General features: G+C 36.2%; 1 protein-coding gene across 54 annotated transcripts in view; it reads right to left on the bottom strand.

The window, feature by feature from the left end:
- The window catches only part of pcbp3 (poly(rC) binding protein 3), a 148,684-nt gene that overhangs the window by 63,148 nt on the left and 65,957 nt on the right, over positions 1–19,579 (bottom strand). For 7 of the 54 annotated variants that reach the window (XR_015498851.1, XR_015498852.1, XR_015498869.1 and 4 more), the window contains exon 1: positions 4,202–4,948. The exons of 36 other annotated variants lie outside the window; for them this stretch is intronic. The gene's annotated coding sequence lies outside the window, so the exon portion shown is untranslated. Of the gene's footprint in view, positions 1–4,201; positions 5,341–5,567; positions 5,924–19,579 lie in introns of those variants that run through there. 11 more of the 54 variants (XR_015498857.1, XR_015498859.1, XR_015498873.1 and 8 more) reach the window with 6 other exon arrangements.

Raw genomic sequence — 19,579 nt, 5'->3', positions numbered from 1 at the left:
GTCCAGTACCGGCTTGCGGATTAATTGGTATGAGTCCACAAAGGAAATCATTCATTATTTTCCTGTTATTTATTATCTGAGTTGGAAGGATCTTTTATTTTGAAAAATAGTTTATTTTGGGAAAATTACAATATTCTCTTGGTTACATCTCAGTGTCACAATTTATCACAAATGCTAGCAAACTGAGTATTTTGCAAGTTAAATATTACTTTAGGCCTTTTTTCCCAGCTGCAAACTAGATTTGGATCAAATTTGAACCATATTTTCTGATAGGCATTAACATGATAAACATGGTGGCTCTTAGTATTTTAGGAATTATCGAACTTTAGTAAACATTACATAGTGTTCATTGCACACTGTCTACAGCAGTGATCCCCAACAACCAGGCCGCGGACCAGTACCAGTTTTGTGGATCAATTGGTACTGGTCCTCACAAGAAATCATTAGTTCTTTTGGTTTTATTTATTAATTATCTGAGGCTGAACGATCTTTTAATTTGAAAAAACTCTTATTTTGAAATATGACTGTATTCTCTTGGTTACAACTCGGTCACTTCGCCAATTTAACCCACAAGCTAGTAAACTGAGTAAGAAAAAGACGTCTTTGGAAAGTTTCTTTGCGAAAGGGTAAATGCCCAGTGATGGACCCGCAAACTGCCAAGGATTGGAGCCGCAGCCCATTTATCAACAAATCAGGTAAATCCAGCATGTCTGTGCAAGAAGATCAACTGCTGGAGATCGCAAATGATGGCGGCCTCAAGGCTGGTTTATACTTCTGCGTTGAATGATCATAACATTTCTGAAATGCTAGCTGGTGGTAGGTTATGTTCATCTGTGTCGAGTTTCTTTGTAGGAATTTAGTTTTTTTCTGAATGCTACAAGTAGCTCATTCTGAGGCAGGAACTGGCAGATATAAGACACCTTTAATCATAAAGGTAAACACAAAACAAAAGTTTGCATCTGGAGCTCCTTCATGGGACTCGACACACTTTATGGAGCTCGTGGCTCTCAGCACCGCCTACACTCTTGAGTCAGCGCCAGTGGTGGCGAGGGCTATGCGACTGCGCGAATTCTGTGCCGAAGCATACATGTGCGCTTGACAGAAGTATAAATCAGACTTTAGGGGCGGTTCACATATTGCGTCTTTTCTGCGGGCAAGTTTGTTATTTCCAAAGGAGGCGTGTAGCTTGCGCACACATATTTGGAGCTCTTTCCAGGCGCACAATTGAAAATTTCTCTTTTTAGAATGCCGTGAGCCACGTGACAAGAACCGACTGATCCGCTTCATACATTTGTGTATGATTTAGCTTCATAGAATATACACATTTCACAAACACAGAACACCCCAACAATGCAGTGCTTTTTCATTTTCTCCATGAATAAAACTTGTGTCAGGGCTGCAGTAATGTTTTGTTTTGTCTGCTTGTCATTCTCTGAGAAAACTGTTGATGCTCGCCTAGCAATCTATAAAGTTGAAGTCATAATTATTAGGCCCCCCTTCATTTTTTTTCTTTTTTTAAATATTTCTCAAATTATGTTTAACAGATCAAGGAAATATTCACAGTATTTTTGGTGATATTTTTTCTTCTGGAAAAAATCTTATTTGTTTTATTTTGGCTAGAATAAAAGAAGTTTTTAAATAAATAAAAAATTTAGGGTCAAAATTAATAGCCCCTTTAAACATTTTTTTTTCTCGATAGTCTACAAAACAAACCATCATTATACAATAACTTGCCTAATTACCCTAATCAGCCTAGTTAACCTAATTAACCTAGTTAAGCCTTTAAATGTCACTTTAAGCTGTATAGAAGTGTCTTGAAAAATATCTAGTCAAATATTATTTACTGTCATCATGGCAAAGATAAAATAAATCAGTTATTAGAAATTAGTTATTTAAACTATTATGTTTAGAAATGTTTTGAAAAAAAGCTGCTCTCTGTTAAACGGAAATTGGGGGGGAAAATAACAGGGGGCTAATAAGTCTGACTTCAACTGTACATACATACATACCCCCCCCCCCCCCTTCTAAGCCATGGGAAATTTTTCAAGCTTTGACCAGTCCACAGTGATAAAACCTTTGGGTACCATTGACCTACAGCTCAACAGCAAGGGGAAATTGTTCAAATAATGTTTCTTATTAAATATTTGTTTAAAATAACAATAAAATGACCCATAACAGAAACCTAAAATGTTTTTTTAAATCAATTCATTGTATGACTAACTAATTTTTAAACGAAAATCCCATTTACATCTAGCAATCTTAACCAAAAAGTAATAATAAAATTGCAGATTATTAAATATTATTTTAAATTCATATTTTGTCAAATGTAAAGGTTTAAATCAATTAAACAGACATCATGCACAATATGTTAAACTTTGCACATTGATAAAAGAGCAACTGATTAATTCATGATCACAATGGTTGTCAAAGTTTTTAGATAGAATCTGAATTACTTAAAAAATACAAATAAGTTCATACTTCAAAATAAATAAATAGACAAACAAACAATCAATTTTACAAACACATTCTGAAATATCTGGAAATCTAAACCAAATGCTATGTAGAAATAGCAAACTATTAAATATTACTTCAACTTCATATTTTTGTTAGTTCTAAATAAATTAAATAGACATTATGTACAATACACTGAACTTCCCGCATTGTTTAAAGAGCAATTGATTAATTAATCACAATTAGATCACAATGGTTGTCAAAGATTTCAAAATAAATAAACAAACAAAGTCAATTTAAAGTCACATCCTGTTCTGTTTACATTATTAACAACTAAAAAAATTAGTTAAGACAAAGACTAGTCTTCGTTTTGTTTCATTGGTTTCTCAGTTCATGCACAAAAAGATAAAGACAAGAACAAAATCTAAATCTTCAATGAGAAGGAAGAAATAAAACAATGCTTTATTACTCTGATTTCCAAGACGTGTGTTGCAAGCACACCAAGTGACAATACTGCTTATCACTGTAAAAAAAAAAAAAAAAACATATATATATATGCAGGATTTTCTGGCACAAGCTTTCCCCATAGGCATGCGGCATCACCAAGGCCGGGGTCCCTTCGCCTGGGCGTTTTGTTATGAGGGAGGAGGGGGTGCATGAACACTCATATGTGAACAACTCAAGAGGAGCCTTTTGTTGCAGTACACGTGTCTGCAGGGCCACCCTCCCCTACTCAGCCTGACAGGCGGCTCGAAAACTGTCAGCCCGGATCAGTCGCCCTTGCCTGGATCTCAACCCAAATTATAATCAAAAGCTCAGTCGCCCAGCAATGCCAATGCAAGATCAAGCAAAACCGATCCAGGGATCTGAAAGCCCAGGATATCGGCACCAATGATCCAACACTACGCTAATGGCCTACTAATCGAAAGTGTTGAAATGCTAAATGGAGACACCTCTGGCCGTCTCCTGGCATCACAGTGAAAACCATTTCTGAAAATGCAGACAGAAAGCGTAATACAGTTACAAGAATATCCATGCATGTTTAGACTAATCATTCATGCAGCTATCTAAATATATAAATGATATCACAGATGTAAAAAAGCAGCATGAGAATGAAGTATGAGAATCAAGATAGTGTTCGTCCACGAGACATCCTGGAAAGATGGTATCATGGAAATATAGACCTACAAATTGAATCTCGCAAGTTAAAGATCTCTTAAAATTATAATCTAGCCATACATAATCTGCAAAAATGTTCAATGGGTGGATTCTGTACCAACAGTTTTCAGACCAAATCTCTTTCACTTCATTGTGACAGATAAAGAACTCATGACGGTAATTGAAATAACGATGGCGAACAGAAATTGTGTACCTCTCTGAAAGCATTAATCAAAGGGCCGAGCTGTGTTTAATGTTACGAACTGCCATCAAGGTCGGAATCGCAACTGAGACTGACACAAGAGTCACAATCCTTCACGCCATACTGTCTTCGGCACACAGACCATTGTCGAACAATACACAAACGCCACAACCTAGCTCAAATATTGTTCAAAATTTGACTTCTTGGCCGAAGAGGTCCAAAACTGTTTGGAATTGGGCAACTTAGGACTAGAAGACTGATTCCAAAGGAACATCATTCATAATGGTCAATTTTTTCAGAGAATGTCATTTCTAATGCTCAATCATAACTGACAAGGCCACAGTGTTACATCGAAGCATATGCCAAAATTATTATTTAAAATATGTTTACCTTCACAGAGCTCCTAATCGACGGCCACCAGTATCGACGTTCGGAAAGGACTGAAATTAAAAACCACAGAGGGAAAATGATTTCTCTAGCGATCGCTCGCTCAGCCCCAATGGAACAACCTCGTTTGATTGGTCCTGGGATGAGGTCATGTGGGTGAGGCGCTGGCCACGTGACTTCTCATCGGATACAATGCGCAAAGGGAAAAAAAACGCCTAAATCCAAATTTCACTGCAGCAAGTCCCTTGTTTGTCGACAGCATTATCTCTGCTTGGGCTGAGGTAAAGGTTTTTGAGGCTAGAAAAGTCCCACTTTGCACAGCCAGCTGCCCCAGGGGTATTGGGGGTGGAATCAGGACCCAAGACTCCAGCCGTCTGGGTATCTCCATTGGGTGACACATCAACGAAGCTGTACCCTCCACTGTACATGCCCATTCCTGCAGTCTGGTCCAACCAAGGGTGTCTGGTCACCATCTGTAGACTCTTACATCAGTTACCGCTGTCATTAAACTGAATATTTGTCTGTTTTGACATTTACGCTTCAACCTTCGTATGCTTCCATGCCCCTTCTACCTAAACCCTCACCCCACCCTGTCCTCATTTTTTCAGAGCTAAAAGACGCATGGCATGAACAATAAAAAGGCGATGGCCTGAAAATCAAGCGGTTTAAGCTGGGTGAGGGGTGGCTTTCGATCAGCATCAAAATATCTGACAGTCGTTGTGTCTACCAGCCTTTTTAATCCGGTAGAGTGAGGAATTATGGGGAGCTCTGCTGGCACAATCTGGATTATGAACCTTTGGCTAATTCTCTTCAGTTGAGCAGAATACACATTAATTATGATTCAGCAAGGTTAAATACATGTGTAAACTCATTTATAGGGAAAAGAGGTTAAAAGTGGTTTTAAAAGCCATTTAAAAAAAGTAAGAAAACGATTGAGCTTCTAGGTACTCATGAGGTTAAGTTCAACCAGGAAGAACTTAACATGAAGGCACTGAAGGTAACGAAAATCCTAATTCCAAAAGACAAATGTGCAAACATTCAAAAAGAGGAAGAAACTTCAAGTGATTTCTCCAGAGAAGTGTAAAACCGAAGTCATACATCCTAAGATACACATTTGTACACTGTCAACACTGGACACAAACAGAGCAACAGAACTCATAACCACAGATTCCTTCAAGTCTAGATAAGACGCAATGGATGCAACAAATCTCCAACAGTAAACCGATGCCATTTCTGATGTATGCCAAGCACTTTTTCTGACAAAAGGTTTTTGAAACTTCATTTAGTCAACGTCTAGCTGTTGTGAGACAAGCTACAACGATCGCATCTGGTCTAGACAATGTTAGTGCAGCTCATCTAGTATTCTTACCAGTTAGAGGGAAGTTTTCAAGGTTGAGCAAGGACCACAGATGGAAGACACTAGGCACAATAAGAGCAACATGAATATCCCTGGTACTATAAGTAAGCTCGACCAATGCCCAGAGCAAGGTCAAAAGGCGGGGTGGGGTGTGAGGCACAGTTGAGTTGGTTGGGAACATCGTACAATCATCAATTGAGCAAGCTAATAGGCCATGACGAGCATGAAGGATACAAAGATTCAAGAGAGAAAGGGTGAAGGGCAACTGATCTCCAAAAACAGAAATGACACTTGAACTGAACATTAAATCAGTCTCTTGTTCTTCAAAGCCCTCTTCTGCCATACATCCGACAGAGCTGCCATGCTCTGCAGAAGCATTTCCTGGATTGATCAGTTTAACTCTGTCTGTAAGCCCTAATTGAGCCACAAGCCTCAGGGTTTAATTAAGAAGCTCATTACTGACTGCCTGACACGTGCTGAACTGGCTCAGTGTCTTTGCTTTGAGAGCCCTCAAAAATCTATAAATCGCTGAGCATAAAGAGAACGTGCAAATGCCCATACAAGCACAGCTCGAAGAGAAGCTTCTTGTTTTATGCACTCAAACAAATCTCTTTCCACTCAGATCTTCCAAAAGAGTTTCTCAGGATGTTCTTAGTGATAATGAGGGTTCATTTTTATATTGGGAAAAAGAAAGATTGAATGCTCAAAATGCTTGAGGTCGATGTGAGAATGGTTCATTTCAAAGAGGAAGTTTTCTGCTTCAGACACGTTCCCCCAAAGGTCTGGAGGAATTCTGTAGTTAAGTGTATCCCTTGGCCATAGCATCACACACGCAGGCTGAGGGTAAGTGGAAAATTCTGTTGCCTCGGGTCTCAGTCACAACGCAGCAGACAGGCTTTTGTCCCTGCTCTAAAAGCTTTTACGCCACTGCTCTCATCCAGGCCTAGCTAGAGTGGGTAATGGAAATTTTCGCCTGACCCTCCATTTGGTTGCAGCAAGAGCTTTCAATAATGGGACACCCCTGCAGCCAAAACCAATAGCTTGTGACATCAATTTCAAATGGAACTTTCAGGCCGAAACTGTCACCTTTATGGTGCATAAACAACCTTGTTAATTTACAGAGCTAAAAGATGCCAGGAAATCTACAAAAACAATACAATGCGAAAAGGAGATACACTCTCCGATACAGCAGAACACAGTGTTAAACGAACAGTTTAACATTTCGTTCCAAACCTGTATGACTTACAGAACACAAAAGGTAAAATCTTTTCTATTCTCATTCTCAAAACAAGTCTAACGAGAATGCAGACTTGGGCTGCACGATTAATCGAAAAACTATTGTGATCTCAATTCGAATTAAATTATATTTTCAAGTTCAGGAGAGAAGCGAAAAAACCATCACTCAAGTCTTCATATTGTTTTAAATATGTTGCTCAGGAACGTTTATAAGGTGCAATTCACCCAAAAATGTCATTTCTGTCTTCATGTAACAACTTATTCAGAGCTGCGAAATCACATGTGAGCTGACCAAAATTTTAATTTAAAAATTTAGAGTCATGATTACGATAATAATTTGATACACTGTAAAACCCCAAAAGTTAAAGTAACTCAAACTATTTGAGGAAAACGATTGAAACAAACTGTTTAAGTTCAAAAATTAATCCTAATGAGTACTGTGAACATAATCCAAGTAAACGAAGCCATTAGAGCACAGTAAAACCCAATAAATGAAGAGAACTCAAATCAACTGAGTACTGTAAAAGCCAATAAGTTAAGGCAACTCAAACCGTTTAAGGAAACCGATTGCTACAAACCATTTGAGTTGAAATTTTAATCTATATAAGTACTGTGAACTTACATTTAAGTTGAAGTAATGAGGTATCTAATTAACTCATTACCTTCAACACTGAGTTCAAAACGCTTTTCAAATGAGTAGAATTAACTTTCAGTCAATTTTAAGTTAACTACACTCATTTCATTTGAAGAAGTTGACTGTTGGGTTTTACGTGGGAGTGTTGAGCGTAAAAATCTATGTTTAACAGCGTCAATCTAACTGATCTAGAATTTGGAATTGACTGCAAGATGGAATCTTATGACAAATGTCTCATTTTACCAGAGGAAAAAAAATGGTCTAATAATGTTGTCAATAACAGATTGCAAGCTTATGATCAATCTTAATAATTAAATTTCAGAATTATCAATAGTTGTATAATTAATAGTTGTATTGTGATGTAATTACTTTACCTTGCATAACGACCAGAACAAACTTGAATTTTATTCAAGTCCGCACCGTTTCAAGTCTATACAACATTTAGCACTTTAACCAACAGTAGACCTACACATACAGTGCTCAGCATATATAATTACCCCCCTCACAAATCTATTTTTTCAATTCATATTTTAAAAGGAAGATGCATAAAATATTATATTTGTGTATATACATTAGATTAGTCAATACTGAAGTCAAATCTGACTAAACAACGTATGATAACGATCTAAAAACTAGTACACCCAAATTTAAACGTTTTAGAAAAATAATAAATACAAGTTTTTAAAAAGAGGATAAATCAAGAGAAGCAAAAAAAAAAAAATTTACAATTTAGTTGAAATTTCGTAGGTTGTAATCTTCTTTTGCAATATTTTGCTTGAATTTAATTGTATTATCTTTTCATTTCTAAATGCGCTTGGTGACTAAAATATTATTTTAATAAATATATCTGTTTAATAAATCAGTTTGTTTAAATGGACCAAAATGCATTGCCTATATTCACTGAGAAATTGATAAAAATAATCATTTTCAAAATGAGGTTCACTCAATCAAGCTAAGCAATGTAGGCCTAATATTATTATTGTTTTTACCTATGTTTGAAAAATGATAATAACCTACTCTTATTAGCCTTTATTTTATCTATAGAATCATGAGAAAAATCAATCGAATACACTGTGATCTACAGTACATTTTAAGCAAAAAAAAAAAAAAACATATATATGATTTTTATTTTAGCCAGAACTGTGCAGCCCTAATGCAGACTACAAAACAGCGCCACATTTGAGAGCTACAGCCAAAGTCAAGATTTAATTTCTTTATTTACGTGTCTATAAAGGCTACTGCATGGCTTCAGAAGACTTGGAATATAGTGTCACATGAACCACTTTTATGATAATTTAATGATGATTTTTGTCATTTTGGAGCGTTCTCACTTTCATTATGAGGGGCAATAGCTGATGAAAGCAGACGAAAAAGCCTTTCAAAGCATGTAGATTGGAGTGACATGAGTGTACAAAAATGGCAACAGAATTTTTCTGTTCAGGAAAACTATTCTTTTAAAAGATTATTTCATTTGTCAAGTGCAAAACATCAAAGCCTCAGAGCTCAGAGAGAGACGTTTCTTATAAAACATTTTGTTTATGAATACTTTCTTTTCGCTAAGTGGATATGAACATATGAATACTTTCTTTTCATTAAGTGGATATGAACATTACAAAAACTTATTTCACATAGCCCTTAAATAAACCTTTAAGTTTAAATTTAATAAAGTAACAACATTTTTTATCCCACCAGGGGCAATTAAATTAGGGCAGTAGCATTACATGATACAACAAACACATAAAGAGACAAATCACTTACAAACAATTGCCTCAGGAACAATTGTGAATATATATCTGTTAGAAGAGCATTTGATGCTTCTAAACCTTCTCCAGAGGGCAACAGAACAAAAAAGACTTAAGAGGATGGGAATCCTCACACTTTGAGGTTTCCTTAGGATTTGCTGTTCATGTAACTCTGCTAGACTCTGCTAAGGCAAACCAATAATCTTGGAGCAAGTTTTGGCTAAGTTTTGACAACAAATCCGCTGGTATATGGACTACAAGATCCAGTCATGCAAGACACCTGCTCCAAGTCTTCATTGATTACACTCAGCTGATGCTGCGCATGTACTGATTACACCACACATATATACGGCTCAATTTTAGACTCTCAATGCTGAATCTTGTTATACGTTACTTTAAACATTATGACGTGTTTCCCTTACCTAGTCTTGCTATGTACCAATCTATGCTTTGTTTGTTTATTCATGTCTGCTACCTGCCTTCGACCATCTTTCCTAAGAACAAACATTCTCTGATGCATTCTCTTATTCTACTAGACTTTGCATTGACATTAAAATTTGCAAACTAAGCAATACGGAATAAAAACAAACAAACAAAAAAACAAGCAAATTAATGTATTATATGTATAGTCTTAATTTAAAAAAAAATTTATATAGACAAGGGGTGCCCAAACTCGGTCGTCGAGGGCTGCTGTCCTGTAGATTTTAGCTCCAACTTGCCTCAAGACACCTGCACAGACGTTTCTAGAAAGCCTAGTAAGAGCTTGATTAGCTAGCCCAGGTGTGTCTAATTGGGGTTGGAACTAAACTTTGCAAGACACCGGCCCTCCAAGGCCGAGTTTGGACACCCCTGATATAGACGTTCAAGCATGTCTGGTAACTCATGTTAACATGAAAATCATAATAACGTCTTATTGAAACTAAAGTAAATAAATCAGAATAAACTCCTTCTCATACTCCAGCCTCCACATCAAAGTTCCTGAAAGCAAAATAGGTCATGGTGCTCCAGGATTGGCCAGCCCAGTCACCAGAAATGAACATTATTGAGCATGTCTGGGGTAAGATGTAGTAGGAGGCATTGAATAATACAAATTATTTAAATGCAAAAGCAAATACTTGTTTGCATACAAGTATAACACAAACGTTTAAACTGGTGCTGGGATATTCAACTGTTGTTTATCATGAGGAAACACTGCATAATAATATGGTCCATCCTCCACCAAGATGTCTGTTCAGCTCAGCTTGGCAGCAAACTACATAGCTCAGCCTTCCTTAAAGCAATGCCTCATCATCCCTCAAACAGTGCCAGTGATTCAGAGAGACCTCTGAGGTCTTCTGGGTCTTTCCTTCCTCGCTGTCCTATGCTATAAGTTCTCATGTACACCAGTCCCCCACTTTGATCCACAACACAGAGGCTTGTGTGGCCCAGTGACACAGGAGTGAAGTAGGCAAAGAAGATGTCACAGCGATTCACTGATGATGAACTTCTCTTGCCAAACTTCCTCTCCTCATGCACACTTCAGGCTGTTTTTTTTATTTTATGTGGGTGTCCTACAGTCTACACTCTGTATGTTTATATGGACAACACTATTCTAATATTAAAGGTGTCATATAGAATGCATTGATTAAAAATGTTTGAGTTCACACTTACATATTACTTGATACTAATTTCAGGTTTGGCATGCTGTCCAGGGAGAGAACTTTGAGCTCAGAGATAATTCAGCCCAGGGATCCTGCCTGGTCCCTTAGCATGAAAAGGGGGTCAGAGATCAGGTCAATGAGATTTCCTCATTTTCCCCCAGAAAAGGAGGAAATGGGGTGGACGGGAGATTCTTCAAGACATAAGGGAAGTAAGGTGAAAATGGGCTATTTATTGTGGGCTAGGATTGATCTGATTGGTTTATCGATGATTGTAGATGAGAAACCAGCTGCTATTATTCATATCATGTGCTCATCTCTAAATTAGTTTTTAAAACTTCACTCAATTGTTCTCTGATATTTAAATACAAGGTATGTGGATCGGGTAAATGCAGACGGTTTTACAGGTCCAGATCCAACACTCAAAAAATGCTGTTTGTTCAAACTACTTATTTAAAATGAGCTGAAACGACACAAATCTTGAGAATTTGGGGGGACAATTGAATCTTTTTACGCTTGATTCACTTAAATTTGTAAAACACTAATAAGTTAATTCCTTCATGTTGTCTCAACACAAATCGACTGGGAGGATATTTTACAGTGAACACTATAAAATGACCTTTGATATGGTTGGTTTTGACTATGTTTAAGAGGTTCATTCTGAGTTGCTGAGTTTGCTGTCATGTGTGTGGACATAAAGAGTGACAATAATTTCACTGCACTTAAAGCTTTTTTTAAAAATTTAAAGTGAAACACACAACTTTATATGGTACCACTAAAATTAGCTGAATGATGAACCTTGATTGATGTCCAGTGGGGATGTCATGACATTGCTCTATGAACTATGAACTATTATATGTAAAACAAGAATATTCATTTATTTTCTTGTCGGCTTAGTCCCTTTATTAATCCGGGGTCGGCACAGCGGAATGAACCGCCAACTTATCCAGCAAGTTTTTACACAGCGGATGCCCTTCCAGCCGCAACCCATCTCTGGGAAACACATTCACGTATGTCTTTGGACTGTGGGGGAAACCGGAGCACCCGGAGGAAACCCACGCGAAGGCAGGGAGAACATGCAAACTCCACATAGAAACGCCAACTGAGCCGAGGTTCGAACCAGCGACCCAGCGACCTTCTTGCTGTGAGGCGACAACACTGCCTACTGCGCCACTGCCTTGCCCGATGATCATGTTTTATTTTAGTAAAAACAAGGGTAATCGAGAAGCCTTCGCCTTTCATATAAGCCTCTTCTGATGCCAAATGATTAACTAGAAGTCAAGTTATTATTTTGCTGTTCCTAAAACTTAGATAGGCGACAAGACTTTAGTCAGGTAGCGTACAGTATAGCCTACATTGCTAATGCTATTTAAAAAATATATGTATTATAAAATTATTATAAAATTGAGACTGCAATGCCAGCAAGGATGTAATGCCAAAGCCTGTAGAACAAGTCTAAATAAATCAACATGCATTTATCAGTGTCTGGACGTTTGTCTCAGGGGGGTTGTGAGTAAGAATCATCATCACGTTCTGTCAAGAAAGCAGAAATTATAATAGTAAAAAAAGCTTTGCACTTATTTTCAGTGTTTTGAAGAACAAACTAAGTGTACTGCAGGGTGTCGACTATTTGCTGTTTTGATAGCAGGTGGCATTGCATTTCTAGGAGATTGTAGGCACACTACTATTGAATATATTTGTTTAAAACATAAACCAGGTAATTCTGAGCTCAATTATACCAGCATTGTTAGATATAAAGCAGCAACCTATAAATAAAGGAATAAAATTGCACGTTTAAAGTAAACTAATTGGGAGATACAATACCCACAATAATGAGAAATACATTTAATTTAGGAAGTAAATTTGCTATTCCAAATTTTTAACTTACTGACAGTCATTATTTGTTAGCTCAATTCTAACTTCTGATAAAATCAAATTGTCAAAATTATTAGCCCTCCTGTAACATTTAGATTTTTTAAAATAATTTCGAAGTAATGTTTAACAGAGTAAAGAAAGTTTCAAAGCATTTCCAAAAGTATTTTTCTTCTGAAGAAAGTCTTTTTTTTTTGTTGACTGGAATAAAAGTTTGTTTGATGAAAAAAATAAATAAAAACAATTGTAAAGTCAATATTATTAGCCCTCTTAAGAAATATACTTTCTGAGAGTTTGGTTTCTAACAGTTAAGGCTGATGTATACTTCTGCATCGAGTAATTGGCGTGACCCACGGCGCCTGCCTTGCGCTTAGTAGTTTATACTTCTGCGCGCTGTTTGTGTTAACACAATAACTCTTCCGAAACACTAGCTGGAAGTAGGTTATGTTCCTCTGTGTCGAGTTTCTTTCTGGGTATTTTGTATTTTTCTGAACGCTTAGTGACATTTATTTATAAACTAATTTAGAGAGGATCATGTGGTTATGATTTATCACAGCCGGTCTCGTATTAGCTAATCATGATCTTCCAATCATATCCTAAGCTACTATAAATAACCACAGTCTTCAATCCACTTTATCTTCGTTTGGAAGAAAACCTCCTTCCTCCCTATTCTCCTTCTTTACCATAGATTGGGCGGCATGGCGGCCCAATGGTTAGCACTGTTAGCCCCACAGCAAAAACACTGCCGGCCCTGGTCCCGCCAGGCTGGTGGGCGTTTCTGTGAGGAGTTTGTAAATTCTTTCCGTGCCCACATGTTTTTTCCCCGGGTTCTCCGGTTTCCTCCCACCATACAAAGATATACATTATGCATAACAGACATAGCAAATCAAGCACTTGTCTAGCTCCCTTTTTTTCATGTGTTCCCTCAGGTACTGCAGCCAGGGAGTTCTGAGATCCACCGAGCTCAAGCTCCCCTCTCGCTCTCGAGGATCTCGAGCATCCCTTGAGCTCAGGGCTCTCTCCCGGGACAGCATGCCAAACAAACTTTCGATGGATCATCAGCTAAGTGTGAACTCTTGAAAACTGAAAGATGGGAACTGGTGGACGTGAAACAAATTTAATCATAAGGTAAACACAGAGCAAAAGTTTCCATCTTGAGCTCTCTCACGGGATTCGACACTTGTTAACACTAGCTCCATCGGGCTTGCGGCTCTCAGTGCCGCCCAAGCTAGTCAGTGCTACCAAGCCAACCAATCACAGAGCCTGCATTACGTGTCGATGCGACGTGTAGTCACATTGCAACGTGTAGTAGTTGCACCACACCATCAGCCTTTATATTTAAGATTTTTAAGGGGGCTTTCACACCTAGACATTTGTTTCAGAACCTGTCTCGTTTGCCCACTGTAAATCATTGTGAACCCAGCAATCGCGCTCGAATCCGCGCAAATCAAATTAGTCCAAGATCGCCTAAATGAGGTGGTCTCGGCTCGATTGAAAAGAAGGCGGATCATTTGTAGTGAGAAAGTGATACGATCCGAGCCCGGCTATATCACAGTGTATCATGGATATGTCATAGGCACATATACGGCTTTATGAAGAGAGATCAGTGCATCTCTAGTTCTTTATTCGCTAATGTATATTTTGACGCAGTTACCATTAAGAGCAAATTCCTAGTGAAATCTGCTTGATGAGTGAATGAGTGTGTATTTTATTGGGTCCTATTTCGTTATAGGTGACAAATAGACAGAGATTTAATTTACTTCACTTCCTTATGGGGTCAGTTCGACTGCATTTTTAAGACTTCTGAAGCACAGATTTAAGACTTTTTAAGACTAATTAAGGCCTTATTTTTATACTATGGAATTTATTATTTTTTAAGAATCTGCAGACACCCAGCCTGTACATCTTAACCTTAACTTGACTAGAGATCAAAATCTAGGTCAGGCTTTAAATTGCACTTTAAGCAGCAATTTAAAGCCTTTAAAACACTAGCATCTTGCAAATTAAGCAGAAAAATATTATGTACCATCATCATAATATTTTTCATATGCAAAGACATGAAATCATCCTAGAACTAAAGTTTCACAGGAAGACTATTCATTTTGACTTCAACTGTATGTATATTCGCCCTGGTGGGGAAATGCTAAAATATAAAACTCTGACAAGAGTGTAGTATTTCCTCAAACAAAAGAAGGTAAAAACAGCAGAATGTACAGTTGTCTCCCACTGCTGCGGGGGAAATTACGCTGCGCTTGCATATTCATGCACACAGTAACTGAATGTGTGAATGCACCTTGTAAAACATGCTTACAGTATATTAAGCTTTTAGAACTTATAGATCTACAGAATAAAATCAAAGCCGAAATGCCTGCCTTTGTTTCCTGAAGCGGTGAAATGTGTGTGTGTGTGTGTGTGTGTGTGTGTGTGCGTGTGTGTGTGTGTGTGTGTGTGTGTGTGTGTGTGTGTGTGTGTGTGTGTGTGTGTGTAATGCCCTGCCTTAGAATCAGTCAGGCTGCATCAGCATCAAAGTGAATCATTAGTGGCAGAGGAAAGTATTGCAAAGCTTCAACAGAAATAAACAATCCACACTGCTGAAAAGCATAACTGTTTAACAAGACAAATTATGCAAAACACAAAAGTGTGTTCGGCTCCAGACCCAATCAATGCCACAATCGCTCCACATTTCAAAAGCTCAGCTGACAGACGAGAGGGATTCTGGGGGAACTTTTGTAATGCTGTTGAACAATCAAATAAAATGTTTTTTTTTCACTTCAGAGTACTTAATAATCCTCTATATTCCAGTGTGTTTCACTGTGACTGACATAACTAGTCCACAATAAGAACAACAGAAAAAAAGCTATTGAAAATTCTGAAACATTTGTTTATTTTATGCAAATCATATTTTGGAGAAAGTACTGTTCATTTATTGTGGCTGGAATAAAAGCAGTTTTTAAATAAACAATAATAATTAAGGTCAATAGTATTAGCCACCCTATGATTTTATTTTCTGATTAGCTATAGAGAAAACCACCATTGTCCAATGATTTGCCTACAATGCTCAGCATATAAGTACACAAATCTCTCATTTAAATTAATATTTTTTATAGGAGGCTTTACAATATTAAATTTGTGCATATACATTAGTTTAATCAGTACTGAAGCCATTAGTAGCCCAAATGTATATGTTAGAGAAAATATTAAATAACATTTTTAAAAATAGCAAAAGTCAAGAGAAACAAAACAATATATAGAATTTTGCAGAAATGTTGTAGTTTTTTTTTTTTTTTTTGCAATATTGTGCATGAATTTAAATCTATTCTCTTACGATTTCTAAAGATGTTCTTTGGCCAAAATATTAAAATATTATTTTAATTCATATATCTGTTTAATAAATCTTTTTGTTCAAATGCAGCAATATATATTACCCATATTCACTGAAAAATGGCCAAAAATATTCATTTTTAAAATGGGGTATACCCATTTTTGCTGAGGACTGTATTTAACCCAATTTGACTAGTTAACCCAGTTAAGCTTTAAAAATGCATGTTAAGCTGAATACTAGTATCTTGCAAGGACAAAAAATAGTTTTTGGAAATGAGTTAATGTTAATTAGGTTATAATGTGTTCTGAAAAACAGTGTGGAGTTTAAGTTACAATTAAAAATGACACATAAAAAAAGACTAAATTAAAATGTGAATTATATAAAGCATTTTCCATTTCATACTACAGTAGATCATTTTCATTGTTTGAATTAAATACAGGTAATATTCAAATGCAGTTTCATAAATATTGATCAAATGTGCATTGTCAGTGTTACTGTACAAGATAAAAATTTAAGATTTTTAATTTAAGAAATTTCTCAGTTTTTTCAATCTTTTTTACATTTTGTGGAATTGTTGAAATAAAATCATAAACGATTCTAATTTTAAAATTGAGTCAAGCATTTTTAAGGACCTATGGTTGTTTTTTTAAAGTACTTTATAGGCCTTGAATCTATACGTTTGAAATTCAAGTAAGTACTTTCAAGAAGTATGGGAACCGTGTAAAAAAACATTATTGAATTGTATTTATTTCTATATTTTAATTCCAGTTAAAGTAATTTTTGACACATTTGATGTCTTTTTAATGTCCTTATAGTTCTTTTTCATTTTCACTTGAAAAAAAAAAAAAATTATTAAAAATTGTATTCAATGACCTCACATCTGCGGATTTAAAGTGATTTTTAGACTGATTAGAGAGAAGATCTACACACTAGATCTGAAAGAACTACAATGGTCCAAAAAAAAACTCAGTCGGCTGGATCATCTGTTTTTAAAATGAATCTCAAGATCTTGAGAGCAGAAGTCCAGAAAGGGTTTCAATTCCGTTAAGCTCAAAGCTTCCAGCAATAAAAGTGCAAGGTGCTGCTTTCCACATAACATATATGAAAGGCTGCATTCATATCGGAAAGCAATTTCAAGATTTGGTAAATATTGCAAGAGTGCATCTGACAGTGACACAGGGCTGACCCGATGCCCAGAATCACTGAGAGAGTTCAGGTCAGATGACAGGATGGTCACAAGTGTTGACATTTCTTGATCTTGTGGGTTTTATAAAAAATATTAACAAATTAATATATATATATATATATATATATATATATATATATATATATATATATATATATATATATATATATATATATATATATATATATATAGTTGCTAGCATATTTACAGCATAAATTACTTTCAAATAAGTAAACTCCTACAAGAGTAAATTCCTACAAGATCACTTTTAATTGGATATTAAAATACTTTTACATTTTTCAAAATATAAACAAATAAAAATAACAAAAATTAAATAAAGTCTATTAATTGACATAAAAAATATCTCAACTAATTTTTGGTATTTAATATTGATATTTAATATACACTCTATTTTTAAATATATCACTTGTATATACTTTTTTTAAAAATTAATAATTATTATATTTAAACTATAAAACATTTAAATTTAATTTACATATATATATATATATATATATATATATATATATATATATATATATATATATATATATATATATATATATATATATATTGCACATACAGTGGTTTAAGTTACATGTTTGTCACATGTTTGTATTGTATCTCTAATAATATTGACCTTACTTGTTTAATGTTTCAGATCATCAAACAAATTTAAATATTAGTCAAAGATAACACTAGTAAATCAGCATCATGCAGTTAAGTAAATGTTTTTATTATTAAGGGATAACAAAATAAAAAACTACATAGTCCTGTGTGAAAACGCGTTTCCCCCCCTGTTAAAACATGACTGAACTCTTGTTGATCACACTAGAGTTCAATTTCTGTAGTCTTACACAGGCCTGATCACTGCCATGCCTGTTCACAATCAAGAAATAACTTAAATAGAACCTGCATGACAAAGTGAAGTAGACTAAAAGATCCTCAAAAGCTAAACATCATTCTGAGATCCAAAGAAATTCAAAAACAAATGAGAAAGAAAAATGACATCTACCAGTCTAGAAAAGGGTATAAAGCCATTTCTAAAGCTTTGTGACTGCAGCGAACAACAGTGAGATCCTCTATCAAAAACATGGCACAGTGGAGAACCTTACCAGGAGTGGCCGGCTGACCAAAATCACCCCAAGAGCATATGGACAACTCATCCAAGAGGTCACAAAATACCACACACCAACTACATCCAAGGAACTGCAGGCCTTATTGCCTCAGTTTATTTTGGAAGGTATGTGTGTCCCATTATGTGAGGTATAGAAGTAACACCACTTTGATTAATAAATATTTATTTATTTATTTATTTATTTATTTATTTATTTATTTATTTATTTATTTATTTATTTATTATCTGAAATATTAAAGTGTGACAAACATGCAGAAAAATAAGAAATTAGTAAGGGGCGAACACTTTCACACCACTGTAAAAAAACCATTTGCATTCTAAAAATAATAAAAATATACTTAAATTCTTATGCTTAAATTAAACCCAGGCTCATTCTGAAAATGTACCACTATATACATTTCTGGAGAGTGAGGTACGTCCTTGGAGGTATGTTTCTTTGCAGTTTTTGTTTTTGCAAGTCCACCAGAGGCTGCTTTGCACGCTTTTTGAGATCTCAGATTTTTGTAGCGAGTGCCATTCACACGCCTACTGCTCTTGCAAAAATCCACCAGAGGTCGCTATCAACTGACTGACTAATCAACTGACCCACCCTCCTCCTTCCCTAAACTCAACCATTAGGTGTTTTCAAAAGCACCAGTTGACCCGCTCAGCCACTTCCCTAAACCCAGCCCAGACAGTTTTAATAAGCAATCCAAAAAAAAAATAAAAAAGCCTTCGCCTGATGTTTTTACCAAGTTTTCAGATTTTACCACATTCTCACCCCGCTATTTACATGTTTGCTTTGTTTTTTGGCTTTTGTCTTTTCTGCTTTCTGGAATCGCTCTTCGCCAGACTTGAACCCCATTGCCATGTCATCACCTCTCTGCGTTTCAAGTCCACCGACAAACTCGTACAGACATCGTCAAACTGGTAACAGCGGGAAAGCCCTCACGGAGGCAAGCGGTCAGCTGGCAATCGAGAAAAAGAATGGCATCATACTGCTCCATATTGTTCGTTTTAAAGACGAAATGCATCCATACGTATTTCTGGCTACATATTTTATGATCTCAAGAAATGTATATAGGGCTATTCATTCATTTTCTTGTCGGCCGTTTTCATGCCCTTTCATCCGCAACCCATCTCTGGAAAACATCCACACACATACTCATACACTACGGACAATCAATTTAGCCTACCCAATTCACCTGTACCGCATGTCGTTTGACTGTGGGGGAAACTGGAGCACCCGGAGGAAACCCACGCGAAGGCAGGGAGAAC

The sequence above is a fragment of the Danio rerio genome, chromosome 9, assembly GCF_052040795.2.
Source record: "Danio rerio strain M-AB ecotype USA chromosome 9, GRCz13ab, whole genome shotgun sequence".
NCBI classification, from domain to species: Eukaryota; Metazoa; Chordata; class Actinopteri; order Cypriniformes; family Danionidae; genus Danio; species Danio rerio.
The sequence above is the reverse complement of the archived record's forward strand: the minus strand, read 5'-3'. Positions and strand labels throughout refer to the sequence as shown.